The 5,029-nt window shown below is 35.4% G+C and overlaps 1 protein-coding gene across 3 annotated transcripts in view; it reads left to right on the plus strand.

The window, feature by feature from the left end:
* The window catches only part of GRIA2 (glutamate ionotropic receptor AMPA type subunit 2), an 88,664-nt gene extending 87,521 nt beyond the window's left edge, over nt 1–1,143 (plus strand). For all 3 annotated transcript variants that reach the window (XM_059844447.1, XM_059844449.1, XM_059844450.1), the window contains one exon: nt 1–1,143. This exon is cut by the window's left edge and continues 1,717 nt beyond it. The gene's annotated coding sequence lies outside the window, so the exon portion shown is untranslated.
* The last annotated feature ends 3,886 nt before the right edge of the window (nt 1,144–5,029 follow it).

Consider the following 5,029-nt stretch of genomic DNA (forward strand, 5'->3'; position numbering starts at 1 on the left):
TTGAAAAGCTTACATTTTTCTGCATTGTGGATACATTGCCTCATGCAGTATCGGTAAATCTCTTTTATTTTGGAATTAAATAAAAATTTAAATATGACTTGCAGTTTTAGTTGGAATCAATTTCTTAGACTCAAGTATCATGTTTGCTGAGCGTTGGAGAAGGCAGAGCACTTATCAGAAACTTGAAGTCCCTTCTCGTGGTACAAACTCTGAGCCTGTTTCTGCAAGCATGTGAACACAGTGTATACTCTCAGTGTGGCCAGCAAAAGAGGTGTATACAGTGTTTTCAATGTCTGTCTGACCAATACTTCCCCCCAGTTGAACTAATTCATTTCTTGGCACATCTGTAATTCATAGGTGTTCTGTGCATTACTCCTCATCAGGAATGTTGGGGAATGCATTCAGATTTTTAATGTTCAATGCTAGAATGACCAAATTAAAATAATATTCATATGGTAATTAATTAAAAAAAATTAGAAATGCGTTACTGTATACAGTGGAAAGCTATTTATTGTACCTCTGGGCTCATTCCTCTAAAAATCATAGCATAAAAAAAAATCTTTGTCAAGCCTGAACTGATGTATATAACTGAAATAATGTAAAGTTATATTTTCATGTTTTTATACTTAACGACATGATGGGAATACATAATGTATGAGTATTTCAATTCAGATAATATTGATTGGATAATACACATCTCAGTTAAAAAAGCAGTAATAGTAGTTTAATATCCATGTTAAGAGTACATCAGTATATTGCTATATAAAGTATGTCTGTGTGCATTTAAGTGAAAAATAGTCAAGAGTGATGAAAGCTGTCCAAGGGTTTTTTATTCCTTTTTTTATGAAAACTGTTATGGAGCAACCAAAATGTTTATGAACTCAAACTTGTGTAAATTTCAAAATGTCCTTTTACTGTAGCTTTTTGTTTACAGTACAGTATCTTATTTTCTGCTTTGTTAAATGAGTAACGGTACAAAGCTGGACATACACTTTCTAAGACATTAACGTTCTCGTTTTTTCATGTATACTTATATGACAGAAAATGCTTCTGATTTTATTTTTCAATCTAACACATGGCTTTTCTGGAGTGTTGTATAAACTTCAATCATACATAAAAAGTCTTCTTAAAAAAGGTAAAAGACCTTTAATGTCTGCTTAGTATTATTGAAATCTGGTTTCTTATTTATTATAAATGTATTTTTCTAAGATTTTACATAGGGCAAACCTGCTTGTCCCCACAGACATGAAATTTCCTTGGAGAGTTTATGAAGTTTCTTTGTTTCTTGAATGAAGTTTCAAGGAAGAGTCTAAATCTTCTCCCAGATCATCTTGTCACTCAAGGATAGATTTAATGTAGTTTTCCTTATTGTTAAATGAAGTAATGAAACTTTTTTCCCAACCATAGAATTGTATCTTTGGACTGTACCTTCCTGATCATAGTTACAATGACAGCGTGATAGGTTCATAAAGACAGGGGGTTCAGTATCTATTCAGTAACACTACCTAAACCATTTTGAGTTTAAACCAGTACATTTTTAATTGAACTGCTTGTTGATGTGTCCAAAGCAGAGAAAGAACCTGAAAAATGGCAAGCACTTCAGGTGCCACTGGAAGAGATGCAGTACAGCACAGAGTTTTCAGTAAAGGCAAGCAGAGTGGTGAGATTCACCCTGTGAAAAGTTCAACATTTTCATGTAACCATGTATTTCACCTGTTAACAGAGTGCAATGTCAGCCTCCTCTCTGGCTGATTTACATGAAACCTTGCACAAGTAATTGTATTTTAAAATTCAAATAGATGGCTTCAGCTATCCTTTGGTGCAGAGTTACAAGAATACAGCAGTCACCAGCAAAATGGAATCAGCAGCATCTGTTGTGCATGATATTCCTGGAGGCTACTCAGATCTGTTTTCAAAGCTTATTATTTAATAAATATTTTCATTTAAGCTGTCAAGGGATCACAAAAATTTTCTGTGAGAGATCCATTAAGTCTAAATTATCTTAGAAATGTATATTAAGCACTTAGAATGAAATTAAGGAAGTCACTTAGCTGTGGACTTAATTTGGAACATTTTGCCTTGCAACAATTTCCGTAGGGGGTAGAGAATACTATACACTTGTGTGAGACAGGACAGAGAATTGAATAAAATAATTTTTTTTTTAAACAAGTGACAAAAAATGGTATAAAAATGGTACAAATACAAAAAATCTGAGACTTATAGCTCTAACTGCCCTGCAGCTTTCGTGTGTCATGAGGCCAGTCCCCAATCTTATTGTTAAGGCATATTACATGATGTATTTTCTTTCTTTTCTTGTCTTTCTTTCTTTCTCTCTTTCTCTCTTTCTTTCTCTCTCTCTTTTTTTTCTTTCCTCTCTCTTTCTTTCTCTGTTTCTGTCTTTCCTCTTGCCCCACTACATGCAGTTAGTCTAATGCATACTTTTTTAGCTTAGTAGGCTGATAGGAAATGTAATTACTGTATGTAATACTTGCTATAACTGATTTGGTAGTCATTAAAAATGTTTATTATAGGTCATGTCATAAGTCTCTGTATTACAGCAGCAGTGATGCTAAAGATAGGAAAGGTTATCTGAGCTAAATCCTTTATCCGAGTGGCATCCACTGAACTTGTTCTTCTGTCAGTCTCCTTTATACATCTCTTACTGCTAATGAAAATTTAGCTACCTCTGTAAACAGTTCAGTGCTTTACTTACCTCAGTGATGAAACAATTCTCTATACATAGAAGAAAAGCACTTAATTTCATGGAATTGTCCAGTGAATGACTTTGTAGCATTTGCCCAAAGTTCTTCCGCCCTTTACACTTGCAACTCCCACTCAACAAGAAAGGACCATTACTACATGCTGGGCATAGAGAAAGAGTTTACATGTAATTTGTCATCATTTTTAACAAATGCTAACTTTTTAAGGCTGACTCATCTGTGTTAAAAAAAGCATTTAATCCTACTAGTCTTCCAACTGCAGAATGAGATTTAAAATACATGTTTAAATTGTGTTTTATTTATTTGCTTTAAATATCCCAAACCTGATTTTGAAAATATTTCTTATTATAGAGTAGGAAAGGGCTGCTAAACTAGTGCCTAGACCAGCCCATTGGAATTTTCTTCAACTAGTTCCTACCTGGAGGTGTGGGAAGCACAAATAAAGGGGTTCCAGTGGATCCCATGAGCTGTGCAGGACCATGCTATTCCTTTGCCTCTTTCCATGCACAGAAGGCAAGCAGGTGGAAAAAGCTGAAATTGGACTTGGAGAGGTAGTTTTATGCCATTCTTCTGTGCCCCCTCAATCCTTTAAGGTAAAGGTCTCTTCAGAAGAGACACTGGAGAGGATTTATACCTCTTTTGTAAGGATAGAAAATAACAAATATTTTTTTTTTTTCTGAGAACTCATTGTTTGTGCAGTTCTGAAATGATAATGTCATGTTTCAGTTTATGGTAAAATCTTTAAATTGGGGAATAAAATCTCCTTCAGAGCCTTTACTGTTAGTAAACATAGAATCATAGAAGACTGTGGGTTGGAAGGACCTGAAAGATCACCTTAAAATTCCAATCTCCCTGCTGAGGGCAGGGACACCTTCCCCTAGGCCAGGTTTCAAGCTTCTTAGAAGGAGACAGCCCAGAGTACTTCTGGCATGTTGATGCTTTACTGAAGCATCAAGAGCATCTTGTTCAAAATGTACTGGAGTGGAGGCTATTATGTAACAACTTTTAACCCAATTTTCAAGTTATGTTGTTACTGCCTACCCTTCAGCACCCTATTCTGTGAGTTTAGAGAAAAATGTAATTAGAGAGGTCAAGCTGTAGTTCTTTCAATTAATAGTACGCTTTACAAATACCATAGTATTTCTCAGTAGTTACTTATGAGTTTCACTATGAAAGGCAAACATATTTTATGTTACCACATACTCATAAAGAGCAGAATATCAACTAATTTTTTTTTCCTTATTATCAGTGAGAAAATTTTTTCATATTGTCACAATGACTAAAGACACAATAATACAAATCACATGATTTTTACTTAGCTGCTTGCCTTTGTGTTTCTTACTGTTGTTTTTAATAATTTCACAAGATTGTTAGATGAATATTTTCATAAATTTGGAACTAAGTGTCTTGGCAACTTATCCAAGTTACCTGTAGGTGGAATTCTTAATTCAGCTTCAGCTACTTTGTTTGAATAGATAGGCAGAGATGCTAACCTATGGAAATGAAGATGGTGGGTGTTCCAGTGTATATGTATGTATACATATCCCTACACAATGCAATAGTAAAACTAGTGCTGATTTTGATAAGGCCATAGTCAAGAGCGATGATAACCACAGCAATAATTCATATTAGGGCCAGTAGCAACAGGAAGGTTCATAAGCAAGTGCCTTACCACCTTTTGTTTGAATAAATATGGAATTTTGCATTTCCATAGAACAACATGAGTCCCCATGGGACTCAATCAACAGCGAATCCTCTAACTTCAAAATCTGGGGTAACTCCTGTAATCCATCTCACTGATGGGATTAAGTTCCACGGAACTCCTGTGAGATGAACAGGCTCTTCCACACTACCTTTGGCCTCCACAGAAAGGCTGTTGCATGTGGCATTGCCTCTCACTTCAGCAGCAAGCTTGATGGGTTTGTGTACATGCATGTGTATGCTTAGTTTCTCAAACTGCAGTCTTTGCTATTTAAAAATCAAAATGGTTGATCCGAAAGGCTCAGGTTTAGCTAAACCTAACATTACATGCACAAACAAAACAGTGCTCTTCGCAGCTATTACTTGATTTTCTAAACCAAAACCTCTGTAAGACCTAATGCCTCAAAAACAAAATGCTGGGCATTGACAGGGCTGGATACTGCACTACCTACTTTGAACACTGTGCAATAAAATATACTGCTATGGTGCTGGGGCAGCATTCTGTCCACATTTTATATTGTTTTGTTGGGTTTTTTTTTTCTTTCTACTTACATAGACAAATGAGTAGTATAAGCTGTAGGAAATAACTCTCATGATGTAGGCTTGAC

This window comes from Haemorhous mexicanus, chromosome 4 (assembly GCF_027477595.1).
Source record: "Haemorhous mexicanus isolate bHaeMex1 chromosome 4, bHaeMex1.pri, whole genome shotgun sequence".
NCBI lineage: Eukaryota > Metazoa > Chordata > Aves > Passeriformes > Fringillidae > Haemorhous > Haemorhous mexicanus.